Source organism: Lissotriton helveticus, chromosome 10, assembly GCF_964261635.1.
Source record: "Lissotriton helveticus chromosome 10, aLisHel1.1, whole genome shotgun sequence".
Lineage (NCBI taxonomy): Eukaryota > Metazoa > Chordata > Amphibia > Caudata > Salamandridae > Lissotriton > Lissotriton helveticus.
Window position 1 is genome coordinate 202130334 of NC_136071.1, and position 12484 is coordinate 202142817.

The window sequence follows — 12484 nt, forward strand, 5'->3', positions numbered from 1 at the left end:
CCATTCTTCTGCCTTGGGGTGAACAAAAGCTGTTACAAAGATGTCTGTAGACGAAAATCCAGGCTGTCAAACAGCTGAGCAGCCAAGAAGTGATATGGTAATGAGAATTAGATAATCTACAGTGATGAGGTTGACCTAAGAGATGTTAATAGCTGTATACAAGGGGTATCAGCAAGTAAAGTTTAATCTGATAGAGACATCTGGCCGCAGATTCCTTAACTTAGAATATTAGAATATGTCAGACTGGACCCGGAATTTTTTTTGCAGCAGCACCTCTGCGCGCTGGGGGACCGCGCCACACGATCCCGCCCTGACGTAGTCCACGTACATGACATCATCGAGGTCAAATAAGTCCCTTCCGGTGCACTGACGTAAGTTTCCTTCCTTTTCGCGTGCAATGCGGATCCGGAGTATGCGGTTCGTCTGGCCTGTTTTCAGGCCCCTTTGACGCTTCGCGTCTGGAACAGTGTGCGATGCCTTCGGGCTTTAAAACGTGTACCTCCTGTTCACTGCATATGTCTGCGACGGACCCCCATCTTATCTGTATGTGGAGTCTGGGCGAACACCACGACTCAACGGATTGTGACGCCTGCCAACACCTTAAGGCGAAGTCCCGGCAGGAGCGCCGGATGAAGCTCCTTTCGGCTCACCTGCCTTAGTCAGAGTCGTCTCGACCTCCGGCTCCTCATCACGACAGGCCCCTCTGATTTCCAGTTGTGGCTTTGGTCGCCCTCGGGGGCCCAGAGACGTCGTTCGCCCCTTATGGGTAAGTCGCGGCGCATGTCGCCGAGGTCCTCGACCTCACTTCCCTCTGTTTTCGGGGGCACTAGTTCCCGGAGCCCTCTGGACGTGCACCCTTGGGAGTCGCCCCTCCCTTATCTGCCTTTTACGGGTGCAGGGGTGACTCGGACCCAGATGGACGCTTATGGAGCGGCCCTTCAGGCCTTCCTTGGGTCCTCTCCAGTCCCTGGGGCATCCTCGGAGGCCTCTGCTACTTACGGGGTCCCCGACGGACTCACCGGTGGGTTCGCTCCCGGCGCCAAATAAGCCCTTGCCCTCCATGGACGAAGGAGATATGGTGTTGTCAGGGTGTGGCCTCGCTGGGTCTCCCTCTCCAACCCATAGCACCCCTGCCGCGCTGCATAGTCCCATGGGGCTCCCTGTGGCGTCCCGGGTGGTTGCTGGTGCTCAAAGCATTGCTTCGAGCACACCTCGGACTTCCGGGCAGGTGGCCGCTTGTCCGGGGTCGGCGCCGGTCCAGCGCCGTAGACTCCCCTCCCATGCTTCGATTCTTCCTTCGGACCTGGAGCCGGCTGAGGCTTAGTCAGCACCGGTGCAGCGACGAAGACTTGCCTCCCCGGCGCCATCCCCTTCTTCGGAAGCGGAGCTTGTCGTGGTGGACTTAAAGTCGGCGCCGGATGAGGCAGGGTCGGCGCCGACCGAAGTCGTTTTGGCACCACCCGACGCCGAATTGTTGACTCTTCTCTGGAAACTTCTAGAGAGAGTTTGGAGTCGTATTCACGTCCTGCGACGCCGGATCTATCCTTGCCTGTCCCCTCCTTAGAATTTGTGTACCCGGCAGGATCCCCGCCTCCTCAGGAGCCCCATCAGGACCCCCATTCGTCAATGGGGCTCCCTTCCTTTGGGCATTGGTCGCACCCTCAGTATCTTGGAGGACAGTTTACAGCCCTCACCTACAGATGAGTTGCTGTCCCCTGCGGCGTTTCTTAGAGTAGTCTCCTTGGCCGCTCGTGTTCTAAACATGCAGCCCCCTTCGGTCTCCTTGTCTGTGGACCCTGTGCTTGATGTCCTTCACCATGGGTCGGGGAATGTGGAGCCGCTTCCGCCCTTTGAAGCTTTTCTTTATGACGCCCTTTTGGGCACCTGGGCTCGGCCGGTGATCTGGTGGCTTGTTCTGTCTTGCACCGCCACCGTCCTGTTCCACATGATACAGTTTGCTTATTTGTTCACCCAGACGTGCAGGGGTTTGTTTTGCAAACTGCCTTCACTTCCTTGCCTCAGTTAATGCTTCCTCCCTCCCAGGAGTCCAGATGGCTTGAGTCGTGGCATTGTAACATCTTCGCCTCCACTAGTGCTGCCCTTCAGTCACTGAATACAGTGTGTATCCTGACTCGGGCTACCTCTGCCCTGTGGGAATCTGCAGAGTCTCTGCTTTCTGCCACCTCTGAAGGCGCTCGTGTTGACCTCCTTCCTCTTCTCCGGGATGGCCATGACCTTGCTGAATTTACTATCCGCTCGGCCTTGGATACTACTGATTCCTTAGGCCGAGCTATGGCTGGTTCGGTTGCCTTACGGCACCATGCTTGGTTGCGAGATAGTGTCTTCCCGGAGAATATCCGGGCGTGCCTTGTTGATCTGCCCTTTGATGGGGTTCTATTGTTTGATGCCCACACTGAATCGGCTGTTCAGCGCCTCCTTGCGGGCTTTCAGCCTCCCCCATAAGTCTGTATTTAGCAGGTCTTCTTTTCACATGTTCTGGGGTGGTTACCTTCTTGTTTAGCATCCTTCAGAAGCACTATTCGTTTTAGGCTGGCAGTAAGCCTACTGTGGTGGTGTTCCACAGGTCGTTTGTGTCTGGGCCTCTGACTGTGGTGTGCCCTAAGAGTTGTTCCCCATTGTTTAGGGGTGTGACATACTCCAAGTGGGGTACTTGTATGCTATTGTGTAGCTCTGCTATCTATCAAGTGGTCCTAGAGATCCTTTTAGGCTCTATAAATTCACTGGTGCTTTTATCTTACCGTTGTACGGTGTTTAATGTTGGGGAATTTTGGCGCTATCTCCTTTACGCTATGGGTCGCATTACATATGTGCCTCTTTCTCCTACTTTGGAGGCTTTCATCTTATTTATCACACTTAAAATTGGCTTCTTCCTGCCATGAATGCACTAAGTGAGTTCCCCTTTAGCACCCGTATGGCGTGATCGTGGATCATTCCACCCTCCTTATTTTGCTATATATGTATGTAGATGTATATCTATATCTACGGGTTCCTTATGGATATCCTTTTTCTACATCTCCAAATCTCTTCGCTACTGCGAAGGCTGGTCCTATGTCTCTGTGTTTTAAGGACATTGTCGATGCTGTACTTGGCCTTGCACTTGTTCTAAGAGACAGTGTTATGCTCCTTTCTTGGTGCTCAGATGCTGGACGATATGTCTCTCTCACTCTCTGAAGGGGAGTTGATTTCCCACACAGTCGGAGGATGTGGTCTAGAACTCTGAGGTTCTTTTCATTGTTTATACCTGTTCCTCTTCACAGCTCCTATTGGCACTTTTGTTCCTCTCTTGCCACTCCCTTCGGTGGTGTCCTTTTCATTTGGATATGACCCTATTCTGTATCTGCTATGCCTGTAGTACGGCTCTTTTGATACTGGGCGTCCCAGGTTTTGTGCCCTGCATTTCTGTATTCTTGAGTTAGTTCTCACCTTGGCTTTCAAGCTGCCCACTTGGGCCGTTCTATGTTCATTTTAGCTACAACACCCTGTTGTCCCGATGGCTGTGTGCCTTGTGCATGTTTCAGTTGTGGCCGCACCAGCGTGCTTCAGGTTGATACTGTTCGCCCCTGTCGCCCCCTTGGGTGGCTCAGTGTGCACCTGGCGGGTTCCTTGCTTCCGCCTGTTCTCATATGTTGCTCAGTTCCTGCCTCTTGCCCATCGGTTCTTGGATGTGGCCTCTCCGGCCTCCGTTCCATGGGCTAGCCTGGCAGGTTCTGGTTACATCTCTTCATGTTGTCCTCAACCTTTGGTTGGTGTCAACATAATGCACCATTCTGCTGAGAGTGGTCCTTCTTCCTCCTTCGTTCTGGACTCTCTCTTTTGGCCTGGGATATAACTGGTTCCGTTACACATGCCAAACTTATACGGGTATGGTGTTGCGCCATTCTTGCTTTTTCGAGATGGCTTGCTTCCTGTTATCTTTTGCTCTTCACAAGCTACTTGGGTCACTGACTGGCTTTTCCGCCACAGCTTTTCCCATAGTCCGTCACTCTGTTACCGGCTCAGTGCTTCGGGCACTGTTGTTGTTCTGTCACAGATCCACCTCCCCCTTGGGGTATGGCTGTGGTATCTATTCTAAGTTAAGGAATCTGCTGCTAGATGTCTATCAGATGTACAAGTTACTTACCTTCGGTAACGAAGTATCTGGTAGAGAAGTTGTCTAGCTGCAAATTCCCTAACGCCCACCCTTCCTCCCCATTCTGCGAGGGCCTTGCCAAATGGGTTTTCTCCATTTGCCTCTTTCAGTTGCTATTGGTCTTCTTTCACTGGTATTCACATTCATGGGCCCTTTGGGAATTGCTATATGCGGCTGACTCACTCCATGGGGTCTCTTTCCTCTAAGATGGTGTCTTTTGCTTTTCCTTCATCAGGAGATTCTTCTTTTTCTTCTTCTCCTGCTGTCTTCCCTCCCGCCTTCTCTATTGACTCTGGGCTCTTGTCTCCTCTACAATCATCTTCTTTGAGGACCTGCGGAGCTCTGTTTCAGACCTCCATTACTATAGGGGAAGTGCCAGTCTTTCATACCGTCCTGCAGTGGAGTGCTGTTCTTTCTGTGCTCCGTCTTTACTAGGCGGCACAGTTCTACATGGTAATAACAGTCCATTTTTGTCTGTTGAGATACTCTTCCCTTGTTGCTCGCACTTGAAGAAGGGTCTACGTTTCACTTTTCACCATTTTACTACTTCTTTATTTCACAGATTTTTCATCCTTCGCCCACTGTTCCCATACTTTCACAGTTTTTGTTAGCGGCTCCGCATTGTGACGCGGAAAGTTTCTCTGAAGAAAACTGGCGTCAGCGCACCGGGAGGGACTTATATGACCTTGCTGACGTAACGTACGTGGACGATGTCAGGGTGGGGTCGTATGGCGCCAGCGCGCAGAGGTGCTGCTGCAAAAATAATTTCGGATCCAGTCTGACGCCTGGGGATATTCTAAGTTAAGGAATCTGCGGCTAGACAACGTCTCTACCAGATACATTATTACCGAAGGTAAGTAACTCGTACTTCATGCATTGTTATTTAAAACAGTAGCATTTAAATTACATTTAAGAAAGACTTTATCATACAATAATTACAAATATTGACTTTAAATAAAAACATATATCACCATCTACGTAATTCTATCTTATGCGCAGAGTTATAAAGTAATTTTATTATTATTATATGACCTACTGATAAGTGTATAAACGACAGGGACATTTCAAAACCCTACAATCCTTTATGTATGTATCTAGACAATGGGTGATTCTTATTTGCAAAGGTAATGGTAAAGCACATTTTAGAACAGCAATCGAGCACACTTTGTCTTTGAGGGTTTCTAGGAATGATTTTTTTGTCTTCCTGTAAACTTTATTCCTGTGGCATTCCACTCAAACATGAAGGTCTTTTCGCTTACATGGCTTGTATAGAAGCATTGAGAGACAACATCCCTCTTCTTTTGGGGTTGCATCTACTCCGGTAGCGATGAGCAAGACCTGATACTAATTATCGCTTCCTGTCTTGCTAATTTGTTTGGTACTGAACTTTCAGCAACCACGGCATACAATTTCTTCAGATTTAAATACTTTAGTGTATAACCTAAGGGTGCATTCCATGAGCCTATGGAAAGTTGTTAAACGCGTTGACAAGGCTATCATCTGACACTGAATGTAAACATACATTGCATACTGTTAAGTGGGTATTATATCTCATGAAGGTGCACTTGAAGGGACAAGACAATGGCATCAACTATAAATCAGAGCTACAGGAAGATGGTACCTGAGAAGAGTGGGGTGTTTGCACAACCAGTGCTTTGACCTAATAATCTATAGCTTTTAGTTTCTAATCTTTTTTACACTTTTATTTTTATGTTCATATTTTAGTTTCTTAATTTTTACTTTTTATATTTTTATTTTGTACTTTTTATGTATATTTTGTATTTTTTTAGTTTGGTAGTAATTTTCTTTCTTTTCTAATTTATATATTTTTACAAAATGTATTTTCATTCTTTAATTTTACTTTTTTTGTCTTATTTCACTTTTGCATTTTTTTATTTTGATATTTGTAGTTTTTTTTTATTTTCACACTTTCTTATTCAATTTGCAAAAAAATGCTGCTCTGCGTTGCATGAGAAAGAGCAGGAAAGTGCCATATCGACAAATATATGGCACTCTTCTTCTCTCTCCCTAGCGCCAGCGCACAATTAAGATGCCAAGCACCACGCACACACACCTTTGCACCATAGTGCAAAGGTGTCGGTGTGAGTCCACTATAGTTTTGTACTGAGAGAGTACCCTAGGCACTGCTTTGCAATAATTTCAAGTGAATTTCCAGCACAAAATAAGTTTAAATTGAAAAAAATAAGATTTTGCATCACTTTTGTGATGCAAACACGGCACAAAATCTTAATAAATATACTCCTAGTTTTCTTGCAGCAGACATATGTTATACAGTCATGCAACATTAACAACACCACCCATCCTTTGGCTGAAGCGTTCAGTCCTCGTGTATTAATGTTAATTATTTTCAGTGTGGCCAAGTTTTTGTTTGTGTCCAAGTTCTCAATAAGGCCTCGCTTTCTGTGCGTGCATTTCACTTTGGATACCTGGGAAGAATGGATTTTGCTTACATAAATGATTCTATCCTTGGGAGTGAGTTGAAAAAAACCAGAGCAATATAAATAGAACAATGCCCAACAGAACTCAGATCATGTGCCTGTGCCTTTTTAGGTCTCGCCTGTCGATGCGCATGCGCATCGAGCAAGCGAGACTATAGGGGCTCATCCACACTTTATCTAACTTGCAAGGAATCGTGGCGATTCCTTGCAGTGCCCGTGACTTTTAAGCTCAATGCGCATGTGCATTGAGCTTAAAAGCGCGTGCACAGCCGCCCGCATTCCTCCGACACCTTTGAAGTGAAGCTTAGCTTCACTTCAAAGGCCCGGCTTGTTCACACCCACATGCCGCTCTGCCCCGCTCCGCCCCCTCCCCTGAGTCATCCTGCCTGCCCTCGACGTTCCCCCCGCCCCCTCCCGCCACGCAATGCCGAGAGCTTGTTGTCACTTTGATTCCGGCTTAATGCTGAGGCTGCTGCCCAACGCGTGACGCATTTGTTAAATGAACCTTGATTGAATGCGAGTTATATTTAATTTAATTTGCAGTGTATTGTTTAATTAAAGTGACTGTCAGAAGAGAAGGGCGCACACACACGGTGTGCCTAAACTGGTCTCTGCCCTCGCGGCCCTGGCGTCTCTTTTAGGATGTTACCTCGCTGGATTAGTCTTTACACTGATCATGCTTCGAGGCGCCCCTCTCTACCTCATGTCTTAAATTTGGCGCCAGTCCTCGTCCTGTTCTACAAATATTATGACTGCTGCAATTTATACCACACTCTACTGTCTTTACTTTATTTATATGTAGGAACATTTTAGGAATATGTAATATGTATGTCTTCTGTAAAGCGCTTTGGAACCTTTGGCTAATGTCCGCGCTATATAAAAATGCTGTGCGGTTGACTCTCCACCATCCCCGCCATTTCTTTTATGAGAGGCGTACTTGGCCCGCCCCGGGGTCCATTCTCTGCTGGAAGAGGCCCACCTTCTTCAAGTATGGCAGCGCGCCTTTCTTTTGTCATGGACATCGAGGCTTGCCTTCAAACACACTTTTACTCTCAGCGCGGTGCTCAGCAACGTTTATGTGACACTTAATACACTTGAGGAGTTATTGTAGCAATTTACATCCGGCAGTATACTTAACTACATGCAGCCCTTCAGCATCAAGAAATGTGACTGGCTCTGCGGCAGAGCCTCTGCCCCAGTCCATTAAGCCTCATAGAGACACCAACCTGACCCGTGACTGTTTATGCTCCAGGCCAGAACCTCCATTGAGATGTCAGTCATGAGACTACCTTCCCCACAGCCCCTCAAGCCCCATGGAGACATGAGACTGACGTGACTTACTCTGTCCGGGCCCTAACGCAACAAACTAACATACAAGTCTTGAAGCGTTCCCGTTTTCCGGACTATACTGCAGTTCAGCTGCTCAGCAAACCGAAGGATCCTATCTTGCACACTTGTATTTTGCAGGTTTTTTTTTTTTGCATTTTTGATATAGCGCAAATTCAACTCTAAGCTATTGATTGGAACGGTTAACATGGTACCCGTTACATTGCACAAGGACAAATTTGGTTTTTGTAGGTACGGATAATGATGCGATTTCCCCAGGATCACTGGATGTCGAGCCAACCCCAAGATTAGAACCTGGTTCCCCCGCTCAGAAGTGGTTAGCCCAGACTGATGTCACATTCTCTCCCCATGGCCTAATCTTCACAAACCCGTGTGAAATCTCGAGGGGAGCTGCGAGGTTTAAAGGACCCGCTTTATCTTTCTGTAAAACGCGCTCATTCATCTTCTGTTTGAGCTGTAATTGTTTTGTACGATTCTTTCCTTTTAATAGTAGCTTCTCCTCTTTCTTAGTGACCTTTGGAATTGTAAATGTATGCCAAGGTATCTATTGCTGTTAGCGTGGGTAATACAAGCAATCTCATTTATTCATTCATTCAAATATAATATTGCGCATCCCCAACTTGCTGACCCGTCCTGTGTTTAATGGCTGTAGAGCATCCCCAACCGGCTGAACACGTCCTGTGTTTAATGGCTGTGGAACTATTGATCTCTGTGTTACACATATAGCCCCTGCATCCAGGTACATGGTACATTCTACAAATATTATGACTGCTGCAATTTATACCACACTCTACTGTCTTTACTTTATTTATATGTAGGAACATTTTAGGAATATGTAATATGTATGTCTTCTGTAAAGCGCTTTGGAACCTTTGGCTAATGTCCGCGCTATATAAAAATGCATACATGCATAAACTTATAAACAACTCGCACTATGTATTAATGCCTAAATAAACATACTCCATGTCGGACAAACTGGTACATGACAGAAGAACGGAGCAAAGCAAGGCAAAGCCCGGACTAGCACCCTGACACCGCCCGGAGTGTATCGTACGCTACAAGTGCCTTAAAGAAGAACAACCATTCGTAATAGTATTGTAATTCAACCCAGCGCACCGATGACAGCGCTCCTCAGCAGAGAATTACAGAAGAGACAGTAAGAACATTCATAAAAAGCCATAAACACAGCAGCTTGCCTGTTAATTAGATTGCTTTCTTATAACAGCTGCTAACTATCCATGCTTTGCAAAACATTAAAAGGTACCTCCCACTGTTAGTTCAGCCGACCGTCTCTAAAAACCGGGACATGACCTTAATTTCCTGAAATCTGCAGGGAAGGCTGGAGAAAAACCGGGACTGTCCGGGCAAATCCGCGACGCCTGGTCACCCTATGCTATTGAACGAGGCTATTCTTTGTAAATTGCATAAAACTGAGCTTTCTCTTTCAGTGCGTGCGTTTACTCCACATAGGTATCAGTAGGTGCCACTGTGGAGGAACTGTGCATAGATGCCTGTCAGACCCCGTCCGTGTACATTGTGTGTGCTTGTCAGTTTTTGACTCGAATGGTGTGTTCTGGGTGTGCATTAAGTGCACTTGTACATGTTGGCTGTGCCCCAATCTGTGCGTGCGCTCCTTATGCGCGGGCGTCTCAATATACTTTATTTGTGAGTGCGCATTTTGCATTTGAACGTAAGCACGTGTTTGTGACTGACGCTCGCAATCTTCTAGCCCTGGAAGTGCCCCTGCGTGACTGGTGTCAGCACAAGCCCTTCCCGAATCCGTCTGTTTCTGTGTTTATATCTCCTGCGTGTGTGGTGTGACTAGGCCCTGGTGGCTGCGTGTACTTCAGGCTACCTGCGCCCTGGCACATCTGAGGTATGCAAGTACAATTTCTTGATTGAATTTAGGGCAACCCTTCTTGACCGTCACACCAATGGCGAATCCATCCTCACCCTCCACTCCTCACCCTCCACTCCTCACCCTCCACTCCTCACCCTCCACTCCTCACCCTCCACTCCTCTCCTCACCCTCACTCATCCTCACCCTCCACTCCTCACCCTCCACTCCTCACCCTCCACTCCTCACCCTCCACTCCTCACCCTCCACTCCTCTCCTCACCCTCACTCATCCTCACCCTCCACTCCTCACCCTCCACTCCTCACCCTCCACTCCTCTCCTCACCCTCACTCATCCTCACCCTCACTCATCCTCACCCTCAACTCCTCATCCTCACCCTCACTCATCCTCACCCACCCTCACTCACCCTCACTCATCCTCACCCTCACTCATCCTCACCCTCAACTCCTCATCCTCACCCTCACTCACCCTCACCCATCCTCACCCTCACTCATCCTCACCCTCACTCATCCTCACCCTCACTCATCCTCACCCTCAACTCCTCACCCTCACCCTCACTCATCCTCACCCTCACTCATCCTCACCCTCAACTCCTCACCCTCACCCTCACTCATCCTCACCCTCACTCATCCTCACCCTCAACTCCTCATCCTCACCCTCACTCATCCTCACCCTCACTCATCCTCACCCTCAACTCCTCACCCTCACCCTCACTCATCCTCACCCTCACTCATCCTCACCCTCAACTCATCCTCACCCTCAACTCCTCACCCTCAACTCCTCATCCTCACCCTCACTCATCCTCACCCTCACTCATCCTCACCCACCCTCACTCACCCTCACTCACCCTCACACAGTGCAATAGGTCTCGGAGCATTTGAGTTAGAGCTTTTAGAATTGTTTATGGCTTTTTTTATTTGTAATTCTTTAGCATTGGCTACAGGAAACAAAAATGCTAAAGATTTACAAAAAAAAACCATAAACAATTCTAAAAGCACTAACTCTAATGCTGCGAGACCTATTGCATTTCCAATGCTTGTTCTCTTGTATAATTTAGAAAACTTCCATCTGGCAAAAGCCTGGACACATGGGAGAGCACTGCCCTGGTATGTTTTAATACTTCCCACACCCAAGCCCCCTCTGGAGCGTACTGACCCAGCCAAGTCTTACAAGTCAATAATCGAAGCCTCATTATTGGCATCCCATCTCCTCCCCTTGACTGGTATCCGTAGGCAATCATGGTTGATTTCCTCCAACCTGATTCTTCATTTGCCTTCCGCTCTTGAGCGATAGTGGCTGCATTGATCTTTCTATCTCTATGTCATTCTTCTCCATCTGATGTTTCTCTGGTCATTGTGTTTGGTTCTTTGTGGGGTGCTGAGGGCTGGCTCCCTTGAGAACATTTTGCCTCAGACTAAGAGTGAATCTGACCCAGTTGACTATCCCACTAGAAGATAGGGCAGAAGGGATCCCATCCTCTATCCGATGCTGATCTTTTATTAGGTAGTCTGCAATATGGCAGAAGTATCTGCACTTTTGGAGGGTAACCAGCAAGCGATCCTGAAACAATATCAGTTTGAGCCCCTCGAACTGAACTGGTCCGTTCTCACTTGCAGCCATCATTATTTCCTCTATGCGTCAAAGACGCAAGTGAGGATATCAATAAACTTGATCCCCTTGTACGTAGAGTACCCATGGATTGTGTGCTCCTAAAAGCTTCATTGTTAATCCTTTGTGACAAGGTTTTTCAAACATGTACTTCTGAATCACAGTCTTCCATGTTCATACCTTCCCCTTTATCCAGTGCTCCTCTGATTTAAATGTCTTCGCGAGCAGTTCTCAAGCTTTTCTGAGTGGGATTGCAAGTCTATATTATGATCTGGTAGAAGTGCTTGTCAGACATATCGTATTTTCTTTGTCACACAACATACATAAATGCAAACCATAACTTGCACACCAAATACAGAGCTCTTGACTTCCTCAATGAAACAGATGTAATTACCAATGTAAATTATTCTACAGGTAATATTACATGCCACATTACTCTTACTACAGCTGCTTTTCTGTTGTGAGTTATGGATTATGCTCAACTAAATGTAATTGTTTTCAGTATTATTTCATAACAGCACTTTAACTATGGATTTTGATTAATTCGATTTTTTTTTAAAATAGATGTTTAGCTGTTATTACCAAAGTTGACAAAAACTCTTAACTTTTGTTTTTTTTAAATGTTTAAAAAAAATCTTGTACCACATCCAAGATTTCCATGCACCTAACCCTCCACAGACAGCAGATGCCAGCTGTGCATGCCCATGGCTATTTTTAGCAGGGGTTGGCCATGGAGCCTAGCCTCTGTCTAGGCCCTGTGCCCAACACTCCACAAGAAGCCAACAACCGCAACACACCACCTTCAGCCATGCATACAGATTTGTTTGCAGTTCGGGCTGGACTGTTCCCATGAGGCACAAGGTCAAGGCTGATTTGCATATGGCCATGTCTGAAGTGGGGTGGTGTGAAGTGCAGAAAAAGATGGATTTAGGCCCAGATCTCTGTACTGGGGTAAATGTATGACATTGTTCTGCATTCTGTCCATCAACTGTTGTTTTTGCATTAGAGATTTGTTTGCTACAGGGTGGCCAGGCCCTTCCTCAACACTCCAAGGGTTGGTAA